This window comes from Chlorocebus sabaeus, chromosome 21, assembly GCF_047675955.1.
Source record: "Chlorocebus sabaeus isolate Y175 chromosome 21, mChlSab1.0.hap1, whole genome shotgun sequence".
In the NCBI taxonomy this organism is placed as follows: Eukaryota; Metazoa; Chordata; class Mammalia; order Primates; family Cercopithecidae; genus Chlorocebus; species Chlorocebus sabaeus.
In genome coordinates this window covers 32,227,746-32,250,777 of record NC_132924.1, presented here as the reverse complement: position 1 = coordinate 32,250,777, position 23,032 = coordinate 32,227,746, and the positions used below count along the sequence as shown (strand labels likewise).

At 39.9% G+C, this 23,032-nt stretch overlaps 1 protein-coding gene across 1 annotated transcript in view; it reads right to left on the bottom strand.

Annotated features, from left to right (window-relative positions):
- The window catches only part of LOC103227371 (E3 ubiquitin-protein ligase ZNRF2-like), a 170,269-nt gene that overhangs the window by 58,670 nt on the left and 88,567 nt on the right, over window positions 1-23,032 (bottom strand). The window lies entirely within an intron of this gene.

Sequence of the window (23,032 nt, the reverse complement as noted above, 5' to 3'; positions counted from 1 at the left end):
CTATGGGCCTCCTTCTCCCAAGCAGATCTGATCACGCTGTTGAGACACATCTATGAGTGGTACATTCAAACCTGTGTTATCCCCCAGCAGGAACTATAGCATATAAATATGATCTCATGTCTCTCTGCCATTTTAGTCATGGGGCTCAGGAAAATTCAGGGGGGCAATGTTCATTCCTTATGAACTTTCATGAACTCCTGGTTAATCTACAAGGAAGTGGACCCTTCAGATAGAACAAGCAGCTAGCATGTAGCTCTTAGCAGGGACACAATCTTTTTTCCTTTGGGGAAGCAGGTTATGTCTGCCTGGTAGAGAAATGTCTGGGGGTTGTGAATCAGTCAGAGTCCAATCAGGACAGAGAAGCCACATAGTAATTTGAACAAGTATATTTAATATAAAGAACTATTACACATAGCAAGGATTGACTGCTAAGAAGTAAAGGGAACCCTAAAGAATATATTGCTCATGCCAATGAGCAGCCACTACTCCTAGAACTGAGACAGAATGCTCAAAGAAGATCCCTCCTTTTCCCTCCAAACCCTCAAACCTTATTGGAAGTGACTCGGCCATGACCCACTGATTGGTTGAGAAGTTGCCATGGTGCCCCACCAGCAAAAGTTGCTGGTTACTGTATACCAGTAGATCCTAAAGCACTAATCATTAAATGCTTTGAGCTTCATGGATAAAAATATCATAGGAAATATCACTAAGTTAATATAGCATGGGGAAGAAATTTGTATTCCTGTGGCCCAGGTTGCATCAGTTTTATGACATCTCCTTCTTCTATTTAACACACTCTGATGAGACAATCCCCTCAAAATAAAATTCAAGATCATTTAAAGTTCTTGAAGGGCTCTACTTGGTTCACCCTCTGCCCATTTCTCTCCAGCTCTCTCTCTCTCTCTTTCTCTCTCCCTGTCATCTCTCCAAACACTCTCCATTCAAGTGAAAGTAGGCTCATTTCAGTTCATTAACCACCATCTCTCTTCTACTTCCAGGTCTTAGAACATATTCCTTCTACCACTTAGAAACCCTCCTGGGGTTTAGGTTTTCCAAGAGCTCAGGAGCCTGATGATGAGCCTCTTGAGATATGCTCTTTCTTCACAGACTTCCTGTGATTTTCAGGACACTTCGTCTGCTTGGGCAACCATATATAAACAGAACTTGAGCGGAGTTAACTAGCCTCTCTGGCTCTGTTTCCCCTGTTAGTAAATGGATGTGATAACACCACTTATGACCTCAGTGCACATAAAAGCATATCTCTCAAAGACAATTGACACAGACTAAAAGTCCTCAATAATATAGCTGTTTAAATTCTTACTCTTGAATAATGGGTTGAAGTTGGCCCAAAGGAACTATTTCAATGCTTTCCTTTAAAAACTATCTGGAATTTGAAGGATCCACTTCCTAAGAATCTCAATAAGTCTCCTTTTTAGAAAAATGTGATTATGTCTTTGTCCAAAAATCAAGGACAGTTGACACAGGAGAAGGTCTAGGAGATGGAGGAAAAGCGGGGACTATACATTCTGTTCCTGAGATGATAAAAAAGGAGAGTGGGACTCTATGTTGTCATCTTTATGTCCAAGAATGAATCCTGAGCCTGAGATTGTTTAGTGAATGAATTTAAAGTGTTCCCAGATTTCCAAGGAGGTGGTGAAATAGAGAAATGAAGAAGCAATTGGCTTTATGGGGAAATGCAATGGTGCGTTTCAGCTATATTTAGGCATTACTTAGGGTACTTAAAAGAACACCACTTTCTCAACAATAAAATCTCTAAAGACCTGAGAACCACCATTCTCCCTGCATTTCTTATCCTAGAAACAGAAGAAAGACAAGGAAGAAGCTCCATTCTCACAATCCACATGGTTTACTCAAGCTCTTCACTTGTACAATGGATGGGAACTTTTTCTTAGGATGGCTTCACAGAGGCAATGATGGTGAGAAATTAAGATAGGCCTTAGGTGGCTCCTTGGGGGTCCCTGGGGGCATTTTAAAGTCTAGAGCCTTGGCCGACCATCTGTTGCAGAAAGTCTGTCTTAAGCTGAGTTTGCTGAAGAGTGTGTTTTGATTGAAGGCAGCTGCTCACATCTTCACCCTGGGATGTATTGTAAGTTTCTTTTATTATAAGGACAATTCTCAGGAATTACAGGGAGAGGTTGAGGCAGGGGAGCCTAGACAACCACAGGGCAGGAGATGTAGCCTAATGAGGGTTCCAAAAGGCATGAGAGTTCTGAAAGGAAGTGCTATGGCATCCCACACACTCCCTTGTTGGATATAATCAGAAAGAGGAAGCTGTGGCCACTGCCGACTCTAGTATAATCAAGACTACAGGAACCAGGACTATTTGGAGGGAAGAAGTCAGTTCTTTTCAGTCTACAGGGACACACAGCTAGGCTTCTTAGGAGTTAAGGGTAGAATTTTACCCATTGCACTCTTTAATTGTGGGGACACTTCATTTTTGCATTGTAATATTTAATTTCCAGGCTTTATAATTTTAGTGCAATTCAACAATTACTTATTAAGTACATAGTACACACAGGCCTTTGTATGAGGGCCTTGGAGCCAAAAATGAAGACAGAGATGTTATTACTGCTTCATGTACTTCATAAGCTTAAGCCCTGGTGACGTCATTCATATAAATGAATGGCATATAAATAAATACTCATTTATTTATGTATTCATCAAATGTGTATTGAGTTTATTAATTCTTCCAAGTATTCAATGTGCCTATTAGGTCCTAGGCAATGAATTATACTGTAGGTGCAGAAAGAAAATAGGATCTTAAGTTTGCCCTGCAATACAGTGTAGTAAAAACAATAATAGTTTGGAGACTGGTGTTGGATCATTCAGGAGCCTTTCAAGATATTTTGGCTAATTAATTACATATCAGATAGTGTTATTTACCTGGAGGCATTAAAGATGTTCCACATCCTGAGCAAATCACCCTCTTTGCTTCTGGGCCAACACGTACCTGAGTCAACAGGTAGGAGACCATCAGAGTGTGATGTTCTGCCCCTTAACTCATCAAGTTTTTAGAGTTCAAGAGCAGTCACAGAGTCTGAAGCAGCACTAGATGGAGTGGGACATCTCCCTGGAGATCCTAGAGGCATGCCAAACTAATATTTTTCTCTTCTGCAAGCCCTATTCCTTACCCGCTCATCTTCTCAACCTCTTTGAGTTCTCAAGGCACACAGATTCACTTCCTGGGGACAAGGTGCTTTCATCCCAAAGCCAGAGGCCATGTCTAGCCTCCCCAGTGGGAGAATGCTGAAATGTGCTGTGCTGTGCAAGTTAACTTGTTCTCAGTTGGGATGGAGGCACTAATTGGCCAGTCTATCTGTTCCTACAGCATTACCTCTCTTTATAATGATTATCAGTGAGGGTTCTGCTTGTAAGTTCTGTGTGAGGACAGGAGATAACCAGGGAATGACAATGTTCTCTTCCTCTGGCAATCAGTCTATTGCAGAGGAAGGCTTGTGAACCTAGGCACAGAGTTAGGACACATGGGAAGCTCTTTCAATGGGAAAAAGTCCAAGGCTGTAGCCACAGATCACCCCTGAGTCAGCAGCCTGCTTTTCCCCTCAGTCTCTCAGGGAAGTGGTAAGTGTGGATGATAAGTTCACTAAATCCAATCTGATTTGCATTCTTCCTTTCTTCTATTCATCAGACCATCAGACTTCCTGTTCTCAAACTCATTGAGTGAGATACTCGTTGAAATATTTATTTTTAGGATTTTCTAGCTATAAAAATGCAGGCTTGTGTGGGGAAAAGGAAGACAGATCAGCCTGTTACTGTGTCTATATAGAAAGAAGTAGACATAAGAGACTCCATTTTGTTCTGTATTTGAGATACTGTTCATCTGTGACCCTACCCCCAACCTTGTCCTTGCAAGAGACATGTGCTGCGGTGACTCAAGGTTGAATGGATTTTGGGCTGTGCAGAATGTGTCTTTGTTAAACAAGTGCCTGAAGGCAGCTTGCTGGTTAAAAGTTATCACCATTCTCTTAATTTCAACTACCCAAGGACACGTACATGGCCAAAGGTCGCAGGGACCTCTGCCTAGGAAAGCTAGGTGTTGTCTAAGGTTTCTCCCCATGTGATAGACTGAAACAATGCTACTAAAAGGTTTATGGAGACGTTTGCATATGCATCTCAAGGCACAACATTTTCCTTTAAACTTATTCATGTCACAGAGATTTTTGTTCATATGTCTTACTGCCGATTTCCTCTTTTTCTTTGATCCTATTGTCCTGCCACTCCCCTGTCTTTAAGATGGTAGAGATAATTATCAATAAATACTAAGGGAACTCAGAGGCCGGTGCCGGCGTGGGTCCTCTGTAAGCTGAGCGCCGGTCCCCTGGGCCCCCGCTTTTCTTTCTCTATACTTTGTCTCTGTGTCTTATTTCGTTTCTCAAGTCTCTCGTTCCACCTTACGAGAAACACTCACAGGTGTGGAGGGGCAGGCCACCCCTTCAGGCTTGCTGTCTGATATGGTTAGGCTTTTTGTCCCCACCCAAATCTCATCTTGAATTAAATCCCCATAATCCACATAATACCCACATGTCAAAGGAGAGACCAGGTGGAGGTAATTGGATCATGGGGGCGGTTTCCCCCATGCTGTTCTTGTGATAATGAGTGAGTTCTCATGAGATCTGATGGTTTTATAAGTGTTTGGTAGTTCTTTCTTCATTCATTCTCCTTCTTGCCACCTTGTAAAGAAGGTGCCTTGCTTCCTGTTTGCCTTCTGCCATGATTGTAAGTTTCCTGAGGTGTGCCCAGCCATGCTGAACTGTGAGTCAATTAAACCTCTTTCCTTTATAAATTACCCAGTTTGGAGCAGTTCTTTATAGCAGTGTGAAAATGGACTAATACAGTAAATTGGTACCAGTAGAGTGGGGTACTGGTATAAAGATACCTGAAAATGTGGAAGTGACTTTGGAACTGGGTAACAGGCAGAGGTTGGAACAGTTTGGAGGGCACAGAAGAAGACAGGAAGATGTGGGAAAGTTTGGAACTTCCTAGAGGTTTGCTGAATGGCTTTGACCAAATGCTGATAGTGATATGAACAATGAAGTCCAAGCTAAGGTGGTCTCAGATGGAGATGAGGAACTTCTTGGGAACTGGAATAAAGGTGACTCTTGCTAGACTTTCACAAACAGAATGGTGACATTTTGCCCCTGCCCTAGAGATCTCTGGAACTTTGAACTTGAGAGAGATAACTTAGAGTATCTGGCAGATGAAATTTCTAAGCAGCAAAGCATTCAAATTGTGACTTGGGTGCTCTTAAAACATTCAGTTTTATGCATTCACAAAGAGATGGTTTGGAATTGGAACTTATGTTTAAAAGGGAAGCAGAGCATAAAAGTTTTGAAATTTTGTAGCCTGCCAATGTGATAGAAAAGAAAAACCCATTTTCTGAGGAGAAATTCAAGTTGGCTATAGAAATTTGCATAAGTAACAAGGAGCAAAATGTTAATTGCCAAGGCAATGGGAAAAATGTCTCCAGGGCATGTCAGAGGCTTCATGGCAGCCCCTCCCATCACAGGCCCAGAGGCCTAGGAGGGGAAAATGGTTTTGTGAGCCAGGCCCAAGGCCTTGCTGCTTTGTGCAGTCTCAGGACTTGGTGCCCTGTGTCCCAGGCATGGCTAAAAGGGGCCAAAATACAGCTCAAGTCATTGTTTCAGAGGGTGCAGGCACCAATGCTTGGCAGCTTACATGTGGTGGTGGGCCTGCAGGTTCACAGAAGTCAAGAATTGAGGTTTGGTAACCTCTGCCTAGATTTCACAGGATGTATGGAAATGCCTGGATGTCCAAGCAGAAGTTTGCTCCAGGGCTGGAGCCCTCATGGAGAACCTCTGCTAGGGCAGTGTGAAAGGGAAATATGGGGTCAGAGCCCCCACACAAAGTCCCCACTGTGGCACTGCCTAGTGGAGCTCTAAGAAGAGGGTCACTGCCCTCCAGGCCCCAGAATGGTAGATCCACTGACAGTTAGCATCGTACACCTAGAAAAGCTGCAGACACTCAATTCCAGCCCATGAAAACAGCTAGAAGGGGGACTGTACCCTGTAAAGCCACAGTGGCAGAGCTGCCCAAGACCATGGCAACGCACCTGTTGCATCAGTATGACCTGAATGTGAGACATGGAGTCAAAGGAGATTATTTCAGAGCTTTAAGATTTGACTGCCCTGCTGGATTTCAGACTTGCATGGGGCCTGTATCCCCTTCATTTTGGCCAATTTCTCCCCATTTGAAATGGGTGTATTTACCCAATGCCTGTACTCCAATTTTATCTTGGAAGTAACTAACTTACTTTTGATTTTACAGCCTTCTAGGCAGAAGGGACTTGCCTTGTCTCAGATGAGACTTCAGACTTGGACTTTCGGGTTAATGTTGGAATGAATTAAGACTTTGGTGGACTGTTGAGAAGGCATGATTGGTTTTGAAATGTGAAAGGGACATGGGATTTGGGAGGGGCCATGGAATGATATGTTTAGCCTTTGTGTCCCCATCCAAATCTCATCTTGAATTATAATCCCCATAATCCACATGTGTCATGGGCGAGACCAGGTGGAGGTAATTGGATCATAGGGGCAAAGTGTTTGGTATTTCCTCCTGCATCCATTCGCCTTCCTACCACCTTGTGAAGAAGTTGCCTTGCTTCCCCTTTGCCTTCTGCCATGATTATAAGTTTCCTGAGGCATCCCCAGTCATGCTGAACTGTGAGTCAATTAAACCTCTATCCTTTATAAATTACCCAATTTAGGGCAGTTATTTATAGCAGTGTGAAAATACATTAATACATTGTCCTAACCATAACTACCTCTCTGGTTAATAATAAGAATTAAAGGACTTCATTCATTAGGCAACAACTTACAAAAACTCCCTGAGGAACATGTGCCATGCGGAAGCATCTACAATCCACTCCACTTGGCCTAGTAGCTGAGAAGTAGTCACAACTGCTGATAAGCAGGCCAGAATGCTGATCATAGCTGACAATCTGTAGGGCTTTACAATTTAGAAAGCACTCTCATACCCATGATTTATGTGATCCATACAAGAAGTTTGTGGCAGGCATGTTTGATGATTATTCCTAAATCCACACCGCTTTGCTACATGACTTTGCAGTTCCTTCCATCAAAATGTGGAGTCTATTTCTTAAGCTTTTGTCTGTGGGGCTAGTCTCACGACTTGCTGTGGCTAACAGATGTTGTAGAAGTGATATTATGCCAACTCCAAGTCTATTAATCTGCTCGAGCTGCCAAAACAAAATATCACAGACTGGGTGGCTTAAACAACAGACATTTATTTTCTCACAGTTCTAGAAGCTAGAAGTCCAAGTTCAAGGTACCATTATTGCTGATTTCTAGTAAGACCTCTCTTCCTGGTTTGCCCTCTCACTGTGTCCTCGCATGGTCTTTCCTCTCTGTGTGTGCTGAGAGAGAGATCCCTGATGACTTTTCCTCTTCTTATAAGGCCACTAATCCTATTTGATCAAGGCCCCATTTTTATGACTTCATTTTACCTTTACTACCTTCTTATAGGCCCTATCTCCAAATACAGCCACTTTGGGGGTTAAGGCTTCAATATAGGAATTTTGGGATGACACAATGCAGTCTATAACACCAAATCCAGGCTTCAAATGGTCTTGTCAGCCTCCACTCTCTCTTGGGACCCTAATTCCAACTTTAGATGGGTCTGGCTAACCCACTGGAAGACAGAGACCACATGAAGCCAAGATCGGCTGTCCCTCTGAGGCCTCCTGAGACTAGTTGGCCACCAACCAACCTGGGCACTCACTGAAGATGCTTGAGAGAGTCTAGATGAGACTAGAACCACCCAGTTGAGCCCTCTCCAAATTGGTGATTTGCATAATTGTGCACAAAATTAATTGGTGGCATTTTAAGCCACTAAGTTTGGGGGGTGGTTTGTCAAGCAACAAAATCTAACTTATTTGGCAGATACTACTTTTCTCTGCATGTTGTTGATGAAATATGGAATCTCCAAGAAATTAAGTGATTACTCAAGGTTTCATGGCTAGCAAGTCCTAAACATTTGAGTCTTCTAAATTCAAATCCTTCATGGATTTTTGGAGGGTTTTTGTTGTTGTTGTTTTTTGGGGTTTTTTGAGATAAGGTCTCATTCTGTCACCTGGCTGGAGTGCAGTGGCACAACCTCAGCTCACTGCAACCTCTGCCTTCCAGGGTTCAAACGATTCTCATGTCTCAGCCTCTTGAGTAACTGGGACCACAGGTGACCACCACCATGCCCACTTGATTTTTGTATTTTTAGTAGAGTTTGGGTTTCACCATGTTGGTCAGGCTGGTCTTGAACTCCTGGCCTCAAAGTGATCTGCCCGCCTTGGCCTCCCAAAGCGCTGGGATCACAGGCATTACCCACTGCTCCTGGCCTGTTTTGTTCTGTTTTGTTTTCATTAGCCTCTGATTCTGCTCCAAAAATGATCGACTCAGGGCCTGGAAACACAATGACATTGAAATGGGGCAATTTATGATGAGGCCTTTTCTGGCAAATTGATTCCTAATGGACTTTAGAGTTAATGTGTTGCGAATGTGCATGTATGAATGTGTGAGTGTGTGTGTGTGCAAGCATTTACCTATATTTCCTTTGAAGGATATAGACTCAGGGTTTATCAGGCTCTTTGATGCCAAATGCCGGAAGGTCACCACTGAGTCTTACCAAGTAACTGCATGTTTGTTTATGCAGACCCTTGTGAGCAGTGAATAGCTTTATTGGCTGTGATGGATTTGGGGCTTGCCTATTTATATCAGCCTGATGGGGATAGCCTCTGGGAAAGAGTGGGCATGTGTTTCAATATGTTCCTTAGTGATAGACCTCAGAGAGAGTTTCTCCAGTCTTTCCATGATATGCTGAAGGCTATTGCAGAAGCTGAGGTCAGGAACACATCAGGGCTGTAGAGACATACAATAGGGTTGGAAGATGATTGTTTTTGAGAAGAGTGACAGACAAGGGCAATGAAGGGGAAGCTTGAGCCCTGGGACTCATCATTTCCATAAGACTTCCCTTGTACTCCAGCCCATGGAGGTCTCTGTCTTTACTAACAGGCATAACCCCAGCCTCCTATTGCAAAACCTTTGGTTTATTTCCAATATTCTGCTCTTTAAGGCAATGCTAGATAGAATAATTTGAACATAGATTTTGCATCTGATAAGTTTATCTGTAAAATTAAATTCTAGAAGAAGGCATCCTAGGTCAAAGAGTATAGATTTCACAGTTTTTCGTTTGTTTGTTTGTTTGTTCGTTTGAGACAGAGTCTTGCTCTGTCACCCAGGCTGGAGTGCAGTGGCATGATCACGGCTCACTGCAGTCTCAACCTCTCAGGCTCAATCAATCCTCCCAAATCAGCCTCCCAAGTAGCTGCGACTACAGGTGCATACTAGCATTTCTGGCTACTTTTTGTCCTTTGTCCTTTTTGGAAGACAGCTATGCTAACCACTACACCACCAACACCTCTGCACCTCTACTATTTTTAGTAGAAATAGGGTTTCACTATCTCTACTTCACAACCCAGACTGTTCTCAAACTCCTGGGCTCAAGTGATCTGCCTGCCTCAGCCTCCCAAAGTGCTGGGATTACAGGAGTTAGCCACTGTGCCTGGCCCACAGATTTTTATAGATAAATTTTATTGATGATGTCACATTGTATCTATAAGGGTTGTACTCATTTACAGCATTCACAAGCAATGAAAGAGCTGTTTTCTCACACCCTTGCCAAAGAAAGTCTTTCCAAACTTTTGGATTTTAACTACTTAATAGGTAAAAAATGGTATATATCTTAGAGTAGTTTTAATTTGCATTTCTATTATAAGTGAACTTCAGCATCTCTTGGAACATTTCGATATCTTTTTATGTGAACTCTGACGTTCATTTTTTTTGATGATGTTATTGGTTTAATTGGTCTCTAATTATGAGACATATGCTAATCTTATTTATCCAACTAGATTGCTTTTTAATCACATTTATGTTATGATATTATTGCATTATTCTTCAACTCTCATGATATGGTTTTGGGAGTTGTGTGTGTGTGTGCGTGTGTGTGTGTGTGCGCGCGCACGTGTGTGTGTGTGTGTGTGAAAGGATTTATTATGGATCTGCAAACAGATTTTCAGTTCCCTAAGTACAGGACCAGTGAATTATGTTTACTTCTTTGGCTTACTGAATGAGGGAGAACAGAAGAACTGAATGTTACCCGGAGACTGGGATCTCATGTGTAGTGGATGATATGGACCTAAAAAAGATACATCCTAACCTCCATAACCTATGAATAAGACCTTATTTGGGAAAAAGGTTTTTGCAGTTATAATTAAGTTAAGGATCTTGAGATCATCCTGGATTACCTAGGTGGGTCCTGGATAATCACTCACATACACTCAGTCAACTAATTGCCACTGCTGAGGAAACACAGAAAGAGCAAAGGGGAGAAGACCAGGTGTAGAGGAAGGGCAGAGACTGGAATTAGGAGCCAGAGCCCCAAGAGTACCTGGAGCCCCCAGCACCTGAAAGAGGCAAGGAAGGCTGTTGCCTTGTATGCTCCAGAGGCAGCGTGGCCCTGCTAACACCTTGATTTTAGACTTTTGGTCTCCAGAACTGTGTGAATAACTGTGTTTTTTTTAAGCCACCAGTTAGTGATCATTTGTTTTGGCAGCCACAGGAAACAAATACATCATCCTTAGCTCCTGTGGTCCCTCCCTATCACATCAAGTGAATACACATTATTCTGCTGACTGTTGTGAGGGGAGGAGAGGAAGGAAGGATATACAGAAAGCATAAGAGAAGAGGGAAAAGGTGGGATTGGAGTGGGGTAGAGAATGTCAAAGAGAGAAGAAAGAAGAGAGGAAGAAAAAATGAAACAAAAATGAGCAATGAGGTAAAAATGGGTTGCTGTCTGCTCAGACCCTTTGACCTTCTCTTTGTCCTCATTGGTCCACACGCAGCCTCTCTTCCTTCTTTCCCTCAGCCTCCCTCAGCCCCCCATGCACCTGCCACACTAAGCAAGTTCATTTTTGTGTTGTTCCGACTTCCCGTCCCATCCCACGTTCTGCTTTCCAATCTGCAGGCGCCAGTGAGAGGGGAAGAAGCCTGAGCAGAGGCTCTTGCTCACCCAGAAAGTTCCACCCCACATCCCATCAGTCACCCTAAAGAGAGGCCTGGGAACCCGGGCCACTAGCCAATGCAGGGTCTCCTAGGCTCAGGCAGATACCCAAAACTTACACCACCTCAAGCGCCCACTTGGAATGCTTCTGCTGTCACATCACTCTGCTCTATCTGCCAGCCACAACCCAAGTAAGTTAAACAGAGGAAGTGGCCCAGAACTGCCGAGTGTGCCCTCGGAAAAATTTCCAAAGGCAGAGGAGGAGGCTGTTACAATTTGGGGATTATCTTCTGGGCTTTAAGTAGGGGCTTTAAGCTTCTCTGTGCTGCCTCTAGTGGTCGCTGGAAGGAATGCTACCCTAAAGGACGCAGGGGCTGCTGGTTGTTTTTTTTGTTTGTTTTTGTTTCTCGTTTTTTGGTTTTTGTTTTGTTTTTTGCTGTGAACAACATGTATGTAACCTAAGTGTCATCCTCTGCCCATTGACCTCATTATTATTCACAAATTTCTCACCCACTTTTTGAAAAATTCCCTGTGTTTTTATCTAGGCATTTTTGATCATTTTTTCAGAGAGGATTTTTAAGGCTTTTTAAGGAATCTCCCATTTCATGATCTTCCATTATTTTTGTAAATATTTTAAATTTTAATATGACAAAAATCCCTTGTAGTATACAGTTCTACGAGTTTGGACAAATTCATAGACTGGTATAACAATCACTCCAATTAGGAGACCAGATGATCCCCTCTCTCCAAAAATTTCTTCCAATTGGCCCCTTTTAATCAAATCCTCCCCCACCTGTATGTCTTAGTAACCATGATCCACTGATATTACTTTTATCTCTATAGGGTTCTTTCTTGCAGAATGCCATATAAATGAAATCCTACAATCTGTAGCGTTTTGAGTCTTGTTTCTTTCACTTATGATAATGCATTGATTAGCATAATCCATCAGTTTTGTCAAGAGTAGCACTGGTTCCTTCCTTTTTGTGGTTGAGTAATATTTCATTTAATTGATGTACCACTGCTTGTTTATTTATCTGCCCAGTGAGCAATATTTGGGTTGTTTCCAGGTGTTTGCAATTATGAATGGTGCTGCTACAATTTCTCAAATACCCGTTTTTGGTGAACCTAAATTTTCATTTCTCTATGGCAAATATGTAGGACAAGGGTATATTTAAATTTATTAAAAATGCCAAACTGTTTTCCAGAGTGGCTTTACCATATTGTGTTTCCACCACTAATGTATGAGAGGTCTTTGCCAGTACTTGATATTGTCAGTTTTGTTTTTGTATTAATCATCTTAAGAGACATATAAAAGTATCTCGTTGTGACTTTAATTCACATTTCCATAGTGATTAATAACATTGAGCATCTTTTTGTGCGCTTACTTACTATCCATATGTCTTCCTTGGTAAAGTGTCTAAGTCTTTTGTTCATTGTTTTAGAGTTTGTTTTCTTGTTAAATTTTCAAATTTCCTTACATAGTCTAGATATTCTTTTGTCAGATATATTATTTGCAGATATTTTCTCCCAGTCTTTAGCTTGCCTTTTGTTTTCTTCACAGTGTCTTTTACAGAGCAAAGGTTTTTAATTTTGTGAATTCCAATTTAGCATTTTTTTAAATGTATTAGGCTTTAGATGTTATGTCTAAAAACTCTTTGTAAAACTCAGGATTTTGAAGATGTTCTCTTACATTTTCTTCCAACTGTTTTTAAATGTTATATTTTACTCTTAGACCTACGCACCATTTTAATTTTTGTATATAATAAAAAGTATGGATTACTTTTTTATATATATATTCAGTTGTTTTATCACCATTTGTTGAAAAACCTATGCTTCCTCCATTGAATTATCTTTGTACCTTTGTCAAAAAATAAATTGGACACATTTGTGTAGGTCTACTTCTAGACTCAATTCTATGTGTCTATCATTTTGCAAATGCCACACTGTCTTGATCACTGTGACTTTATCATAAGTCTTAACTTAGGCAGTATGAATCCCCCAGCTTCATTTTTCTTTTTCAAATTATTTTGTGTATTCTAGTTTCTTTGACTTTCCATAAAAATTTTTGAATCATTTTGTCAATAACTAAAGAGAATTCTGCTGGGATTTTTATTGGGGTTGTAATAAAGTTATCAATTTGGGGAGAATTAACATTTTAACAATGTTTAGTCTTCTATTGCATGAGTACAATATATATTTCTCATTTGGTTCTTCGAGTTTATTCAACAGTATTCCAACATGCAGATTCTGTAAGTATTCTGTGATATTTATACCTAAGTATTTTATTTTTGGAGTTATTATAAATGGTACTTTTTATTTCAACCTCCAATTTTTCATTAATAGAATATAGAAATGTGATTTAGTTTTTAATATTGATCTTGTAGCCTGTGACTTTGTTGAATTCACTTATTAGCTCTAGGAGTTTTTTTTCTTTGGTATGTTACTTGAACTTTCTATGTAGAAAACCATATTGTCTGCAAATAGTGACAGTTTTCTTACTTCCTTTCTAATCTGTATATCTTCTATTTCTTTCCCTTGCCTTATCGAACTGACTAGGACTACTTGTATTCTCTTAAATAGGAGTGATGAAAATCTTATTCTAATCTTGAACCTTGTTCCAATCTTAAAGCAAAAATATTCAATCTTCACCATTGTATATGATTTAGCTGTAAGTTTAATAGATGCCTTTTATCACATTAAGAAAGTTCCCTTACGTTCCTAGTTTTTTTTTTAAGTTTTCAACATAAGTGCATATTGAATTTGTCAAATGATTTTTCTGCATCTATTGATATGATTAGGTGTTTTTTTTTTTCAGTGTAGCCCACACTGACTAATTTTTGAATGTTGAACACGCCTTGCATTCTTGGAATAAACCCCATTTGCTCATGCTCGCCTCTTTCTAATCTCCTTCCAGTCCTACTCCCAAAGCCCCTTTGTGAAATACTGACCTATTCCAACTCCTTTCTTTTAGAGACAGTGACCTGAAAGGGTAATGATTTTCCCAGAGTCAGCAGTTAGTAGCACAGCTGTATTAGAATCCAGAATCCTGATGTTGTCCTATAAGATCAGATAAGAAGAGGTATTGAGAGAAAACAGATCTTTGAGATCTTGTCTTTGGAGAGAAGTCTGCCCAGAAATTTAAGGAGCAGTATAGTGTAGTCTATAAGAGCAAGAAATCTGGAGCCAGATTACCTGGTCTCAAATACTGGCTGTGAGACTTTGATCAAGTTATTAACCCCCTTAAGTTTTGGTTTCCTCACGTACAAACTCTCGGAATACTCAATCATCCAATGGCGACCTAACACTCAGCACATCAAAACTGAATATTCTATTTTTCCTCACCCTCAAACCTGTTCCTCATCCTCTGCTCCAAATTTCACTAAATGCCAATTTCTTCTCCCCAGGAACCCAAGCCAAATATCTTTTTCCCTCCATCTTCCTCACCCCCACATTTGATTAATATCAAGTCCTATCAAGTCCACATCCTAAAAGTCAGTTGAATCAAATCATATTTTATCCATTTCCATGGTGTCTCCTCTAGTGTAAGATTATCCTTTTGTTTTTGTTTTTTTGCCAAAAGACTCTAAGTTTACTAACTTGCTTTTTTGCCACCAATCTTGCCCCCTCCCAACCTTTATGTACACAGTAGCAGTGTGTAATCTTTCTAAGCTCTGTATCTGACCATGACACTATGATCTCTGTCCCAAGTTTCAGTTCCTCACATGTGACTTTCATGAGCTGCCCCAACTTTCCTCCCAAGCTTGTGTCTCATTATTCTCATGTTTGCACTCTCTGTTCCTACCACATTGAAAAGTTTTCAGTCCTTTAAAAATGCCATACTATTTCTACCTTCTAGATGTTTCTTCATGCTCACTCCTCTTCTGAGAATACTCTTGCCCTTTGTATGGCCAACTCGTCGTTTTAGCTCTATTTTGATATCCATTCATCTAGGAAGCCTTTTGTAATATACACCTTGTCCTTCTGCCCCAGTAAGATCTGGACATCATCCCAACATGCTTTTACAGCACCCTATACTCCTCTTATCACTGCCTTATTACATTATATAACTATCAATTTGTCTACACTTCACCACTAGTCTGAAGTTGCTCAAGGTCGGAGACCATGTCCCATCTCCTCACTGTTGTATCTCAGGTGTCTAGCACCTCTGGGCGCATAATGGTTGCCTAACAAATGTTAGCTATTATCATTATGATTATCATCACCATCACTGTAATTGAATACATTCATGGTTTACATAAAATGCTAAGCATGATATCTTGTTGACAGCAATAAATAGTAGTTTTTATTATTTAATATTCTTCCTCATTTTCTTCATCAAAATTTATATTTCTGAGCATGTAATCAAACTCAAAGTGAAATACAGCTACTTCTCTTTGATAACTTATCATCATAAGACAGCAAGTAAGAAAAGCAAAAATATAATATATTTAGCATCCACATGTAGACATGAACTTCTGAGTGATATTTTCTTCCCAGATTATCTGATGCTTACCTTGAAGAGGAAAAAAAAGTGAATGGAAGTTACTCTTGTACTCAGTTGACTCAGTATAGTGAAGTTCAAAGATTACCATATGTATTTAAAAATTTATTTCTGTGAGCAAATCATTTAACTTCAACCACACCTTAACAATCTCAAGAACAGATACATTCTTAGTTGATGAATAGCTTGCAATAGGGATCCTTATCTTTTCTAATTCTCTAACTTACATTTGAACACAGCATTAAATGGCAAAGGTCTCATTGTAAGACTAGTTCTCTCTTCTTTAGAAAGTCAAGTTAGGCCGGGCGCGGTGGCTCAAGCCTGTAATCCCAGCACTTTGGGAGGTCGAGACGGGCGGATCACGAGGTCAGGAGATCGAGACCAGCCTGGCTAACATGGTGAAACCCCGTCTCTACTAAAAAATACAAAAAAACTAGCCGGGCGAGGTGGCAGGCGCCTGTAGTCCCAGCTACTCGGGAGGCTGAGGCAGGAGAATGGCGTAAACCCGGGAGGCGGAGCTTGCAGTGAGCTGAGATCCGGCCACTGCACCTCAGCCTGGGCCACAGAGCCAGACTCAGACTCCCTCTCAAAAAAAAAAAAAAAAAAAAAAAAAAGAAAGTCAAGTTAATTATAATTGAGTTTCAAGATAATGCAAGATCACACTAAATGACTTTTGATTTAAAATCTTAACTTTCTGAGACAGAAAAAAATCAGTTAAATTGTTTAGCAAAATCTTACTTTCTTAGACTAGTTCTAGAAATACACGTCAGACAAATAATTTTCTTTCTTTGCAGGATTAAAACCTGAAAGGAAATATTAATTTTCCTTCTGTTTAGGTAGATCTAAGGAGGGATTGTAGATTTTGGGTTCACAGTGAACTCCATAGGTCAGCAAACTAAATGAAAAAAAATAAATTATAAGAAGCACTATTTCTATACAAAATGTATTTATTTGATTTTGTAAGAAAAGAATAACATGTTGAATATTAAGAAAATTTGTATTTTACTTGATTCCATGAAGCAAGATTTTACAGATGTGAGGTCTTGTTCTTCCACACCTGGCATCCTAAGTGGTTAAAATATTTTTATTGTAAAATCATAACTTCTACATTTCAAGACTCCCAGGAAACATTACTTATTAAATCCATATATTTATAGGAATGCCCCTAAATTAACAAACTGTAAGAAAACTCTGAATGTACAGAACAGATCACTTAGGGACAGAAATTATTTTTTATGACCAAAACACTCTTTAACTCAAAAAAGATTCACCAAAAATAGTCTTGGATTTGGAATTATCATAGCGTTTGCAGGTGCAGAGGATACATGATGGAAAAGGCCCCAAAACGACGATAACAAGGCCCCAAATTGTAGATAAATTTATAAGTAAACAAAAATGCTTTACCATTATAATGTAAGCTAATGGGAAAATATGATTTGCTTTGTCAAACATAGATTTATATAGGAAATGGTATAAAATCTAATAAAAGGAATTACATAATTCTTTATATAGCAGATTATATGTCTAGAAGATTTTGCCCTCCCCAAAAAACAAAATTTAGTCAGGACAGAATATAAACAGATACAAAATGACTTTAGCTAAGTTGAAACACAGAAATATTACAAAGTTAATTAAGCTAATAGCTTATTTTCATCTTGTATCATAAAAGTATTGGCCTGTCATTGGTGGTTCAAGCTTGTAATCCCAGCACTTTGGGAGGCCAGGGTGGGTGGATCACCTGAGGTCAGGAGTTCGAGACCAGCCTGACCTACATGGTGAAACCCCGTATATACTAAAAATGCAAAAACTAGATGGGTATGGTGGCGGGCACCTGTAATCCCAGCTACTTGGGAGGTTTCTGAGGCAGGTTCTTGAGGCAGGAGAATTGCCTGAACTCGGGAGCTGGAGGTTGCAGTGAGCCGAGATCTGCCATTGTACTCCAGCCTGGGCAACAAGAGCGAAACTCTGTCTCAGGGGAGGGAAGAAAAAAAAAAAGGTGTTGAAGAGCTTATACAAATTGCAAAAGAAAAAAATCAATATTTAGGCACCAAGGGCAAAAATTATCATAGTAAGCTACTTAATAAATACTTTCTGATATCTTTTGCTTGAGTATTACTGAAAGAGAAAATAAAAGGCTATAACTGCCAGGACAGCCAAACAGGGAGAGGCCAGAGTAGCTGCTTGACAGGGAGGCAGTTTTCAATGATCTCTAAAAACAATTCTAGTATAAATCTAAAAAATACAATGTCAATTAACTCAGACTGTCCTGAGTTAACACAATTTCTCATTTTAAAAAATTTCTCTTTGGTGCTGATCTTTCTCTTTTTAAAAAAGGTCGAGCATATTTTAAAGACTATAATTTCATAGGATATCAAATTATTCATCTACTTTGAGTACCAAATTATTATCGAACTCAGCGCACCCACATATCTTGGTGTTGCTTAAGGATAGGAACCCCGTCTTTTTTGCGACGTGCCTAAACCATAATAGGGGCTCAATGACATTCACTGAATGCATGAATTAACAGATTGTCAATACCTATGATGTCTGAGGATGACGTGGAGAAAAACTAACATATTCTTCAGCCAAACAGTATTGGATGAGACTATTGCCAAATCCAATAAGATGTGTATGATATTGTTTTAGAAATTTTGCAGGTTCTACAGCATATTAGAAATCTTCTGAATGTCAAGAGGGCCTGGAAAAATCTCAAGATTATTCCAAGTAGTCCAGGTAGAAGCATAGAATCTAGAATTTTTTCACCTGAAATGGACTCTAAAGAATACTTTGGTATAAAGAAAATGTAGCATGTGTGTATATACATGCGTGTGTGTGTGTGTGTATACACACCATAGAATACTACTCAGCCATGAAAAAGAACAAAATAATGTCTTTTGCAACAACTTGGATGGAACTTGAGGCCATAATCCTGAGTGAAATAACAAAGGACTGGAAATCCAAACACCACATGTTCTCACTTATGAGTGGGAGCTAAGCTATGGGTATGCAAAGGCAGAGAGAGTAGTATCATATACATTGAAGACTCAAGTGGGGAGGATGAAAGGGAGTTAGGGATTTTTAAAAATCGCCTATTGGGTGCACTGCATACTGTTTGGGTGATGAGTATACTAAAAGCCCAAACTTCACCACTATACAACTTATCCATCTAATAAAAAACCACTTGTACCCCTAAAGCTATTGAAATAAAAATAATTTTTTTAAAAGTATACTCTATCCAACCTCAACCTTTACAGAGAAGAATATCCAGGCCTACTTGAGTCATTTGCCTAGTAACATAGTTAATTAACATCATAGATGAAAATGATACTGTTTCCCAGTCAAGGGTTCTTTCCACAACACATGCTGCTTTTCATAAAATGATGGAATTATGAAGATGATCAAATAAGAAATGAAAACTTTTATTACTTTTTATTGCTTCTTCATAGTTGATTTCTATCCCAGATTCAAGATATGTTGAAACTGTGGAGCTGGGCAAACATGGAGAATAGGAAGATGCCGGAAAGCTGCTGGAACTGCTACAACAAGATTACATGAAACTAACAAGTGTCCTGTTCCACCCTCACATGGTAGCAGGGAAGGGAGTAGGTTTGGGAGGATTCATATTTGGCCTCCATAGCGAAGGTAGCATTAGTCTTTAAGAGGGTCTGACTCAGTCAGTTTGAGTTGGTGTTTAATGGTATTGCTAAGTTGCCAAAAGGTACATGACCAAGGAGATTTGGACAGGACATGATGTTCAAAAGTCCATTTATTAACTAGATAACACACTCTTAGACAGATTTCTGGAGTGAAAATGTTGCTTGGAATGTAGTTGTATTCCAAGTAAATATTTTGCAGTAACATTCACAAACTATTCTAGCCTGCATACTCCCACTCTTCCAAGAATTAGTTAAGTAACATTTTCATGTTGATGCAATCAAATTATTACTGTTCAAAAATATTGCTAGTGAAGAAAAGATCACTTATAGGAACTTTAAGCCCTAATGAAGAAAAATGTACTTGATATTGAATGATAATAGCTTTCTCCAGGTATCATTTATCACTGAATAATATAGAATTAAGTTTTCAGGGCCTCAGTGAATTAGGATAAGGCATTGCACAAATACACACACATATATGTATACACACTCATACTATACATATAAACATACAGTTGATTCTTGTTAGTCACAGTAGTCATGTTTTATAAAGTCATGTTTTACTAATTCACTGATTTACTTAATTAGTAAATACTGAACCATTGCTCCCAGGGGAAATAGAGGTTAGGTTCCTGTGTGCCTCTTTTTTTTTTTTTAAGACGGAGTCCCACTCTGTCACCCAGGCTGGAGCGCAATGGTGCAACCTTGGCTCACTGCAACCTCTGCCTCCTGGGTTCAAGCAATTCTCCCTGCCTCGGCCTCCCCAGTAGCTGGGACTACAGGTGCCCGCCACCATGCTTGTCTAATTTTTGTATTTTTTAGTAGAGGGGGTTTCACCATGTTGGCCAGGCTGGTCTTGAACTCCTGACCTCAGGTGACCCACCCACCTTGGCCTCCCAAAATGCTGGGATTACAGGCATGAGCCACAGCGCCTGGCCCCTATGTACCCCTTGTCACAATATTTGTCAACTGAACAGTACATAACTTTGTTTTACATGTGTTTCTGTTTAAAGTCACCTTACTTCATATGTGTTATTTATTCATTAACGTTGAACTCATGGCCAACAGCACTAACTATGACACATGCTGGAATGAAGCTTATCTAACATGCATTTTCTCTGTAGGGTACGTCATAACCTTCTTGTTCTTAGGAATGCTAGCTGGCACTTCAGCACTATGCTTGGGGGCCATTTGAAACAGCAAAATCACAACAAAAAGCACAAAATGGGAGTAACATGGCACTCAATAGTGGAAAAGGATACTTGTTTATAGTATGAGAGCTGAAACAAGAAGGCATAACCTTGCCTAGGAATCTATGTGCCCGTGAGGTGATTTGAATTTTTCACTACTCTGCATATGTCTGTGACTACCAAAGTATCCTGAGTACAGAATTGGAATAAATGTTAATAAGTTAGTAAATTTGCAAATATGGAATCCACGAGTAAGAAGGATTGAACACAAGTACTATATGCATACATATATGCATATATGCATTCATGTGGCATTTCTCTGATGACCAAATAAGTTTGGTCCAGTGTTGTTGGCAGTTGTGACTGTTTGCAGCCACAGTGTCATTTCTAAACTGTAACAAGAGCATGTTATCCGTACCTAGCAGGTTGAACATTTAGATACCCCTGCGTGCTCTGGGTGGTTAGACAGCTGTAAAGTGTCCATTCTTCTTACTTAAAGATTCTTAGAACTGCACCTTTTCTTGAGCCCCTCAAAGCCCCTATTTCTTTTCAATATGGTTGAAATGAGAAAATGCTAAGCTTCCTATTTTTTAAAGTAGAAGGAAATAAAAAACTCCAAACCTCCTCTACCTTTCTGGTGTTGGCAAGAATGTGAGCCTACAGTCCTGCCCTTCTCAGGAGCTGGCCGTGGCTTTTCCTGTCACTTGGCATGAATCCATGGAAAGAGGGAGGGGCATGTAGACTTTAGAGCGACTTATTACTTAGCTGTGCTGATTTTCTGTGTGATCTTCATCTGTAAAATGAGAATAATAATGCTTATCTCACAGTGTGGTGCAAAGTAAAAATGTTTATTAAGCACTTTGTATTTTATTCTGATTATCATTAATAAGAACAATAATAATTATACTCATCCTCATACCAAATTCATCCCCAAAAGGGATTCAAGGGCAATCCAAAAAATATAAACACCTCCCACAGTTACACTAGATGCTGGTATGTTGATTTAAAAATACAGCCTGGCTGCCTTCTCTGTAGACCCTTTTTGATGTGCTTGGGCCATTAGCAGGACAAACAGCACTCTCTTCAGCATGGCTGTGTGCTAATCACTCCAGGCTATCAAAGCCATCAGCAGTTCCAGGAGCACTGATTGCTCCCCACCCTCTGCAGAGCTCTGGTGTTCAAGGTCCATGTAAATTGCTCTATAGAAAAGCTGATCTTAGCTTAAGGTCAAAGGAAGGAGGACTTGGTGCTTGTCTAGGCCCTTTCTCTCTGTCTTCACTTTTCTTGCATTCATATCACTGCCTCCCCGCTATTGATTCCTTATCAGCCGTTGCTAAAGCATAAAGAATAGAACATTTTGAGGCTAAGGAGTTGTGATGGGAAGAGGAGGTTGCCTGAAAAAAAGGCAGAAATCAGAACAATATATATAATAGACATATGCTAGCATATATTAAATATTCCAACATGTGGAGATACATTGAGAGAGAGAGCCAGTCATTTGCTATAAATGCTTATCAGAAAATAAAAGATTAAAAGTACTTGAAGTCATACAGTCCTACAGAAAAGTAAGAAGGATCCACAAACAAAATCAGCAGCAGCGTTGCATGATAATGAACTTCCTATCACTTGAGATGATCAGGAAAGGCCAGGTGACAACTTGTCATGTATGCAGCAGTGAGGGTTGGTTCATTCCCTCATTGAATCACTCATCAGTCACAGAGCATCTGAGGGGTAGCAGTCCCCATAGAAGCACTGTGATCTTTGCTCTTGAGAAGCTCACTTTTGGAGGCATTATTTAGATGACTTCTGGTATCTTCCATGTCAGGGATTCTATAATTCTGTATCTCTGCATTCAGGACTGACACTTAGTGGGTATGCACTGGTATGACTTTATTGGCTGCTAAAATGCTAAGATATTTCCATAGTGGTTGGTAAAAGCCAGTGTGAACCCCACCACATCCCTCTATTTCCCAGGATCCAGCAACTAGAGAGACAATATCTGCCCCAAAAGGGGTCTCGAGGACCTGCCTTTATCTTAACATTCAGAGCCCTTCCAGCTAATTGGCTCCTGTGTTTACCAATTGCTAAATAGTTTTAATATCACTGTCTCCACATCCGTATCTCTCACACTTGTTAGACTTTGTGAAGGAAGCCCACCAATTTAGCCCATCTACTTCTGCACTGTTTTGGAAAGGAATTCAATGAAAACAATGGAGTGTTTTGTATAAACAAATAGGAAGGGGAACAATTGTGCATATATCCAAGTACTCTAACAATAGAGGATTAGATGATTCTTACATGAAACACTACCCAAGTGTCTCAAAAATCTACATATAGGAATATGATAGACCCCAAATATCACTGACAAAAAAATTTTACTTCCTCCCATTATTGAGTGAACTACAGTATCTACAACAAACTAAACACTAACATATCGATCAAAAGCAAAAGTTTCAATCAGAAAGTACAGTCACCTCAAGATAACATGATGCTCACAAAGAATGCTTGCCCAAATTGCTGGAATCCCAAGGATCAGTAAAGAGTGAAGATGGGAATAG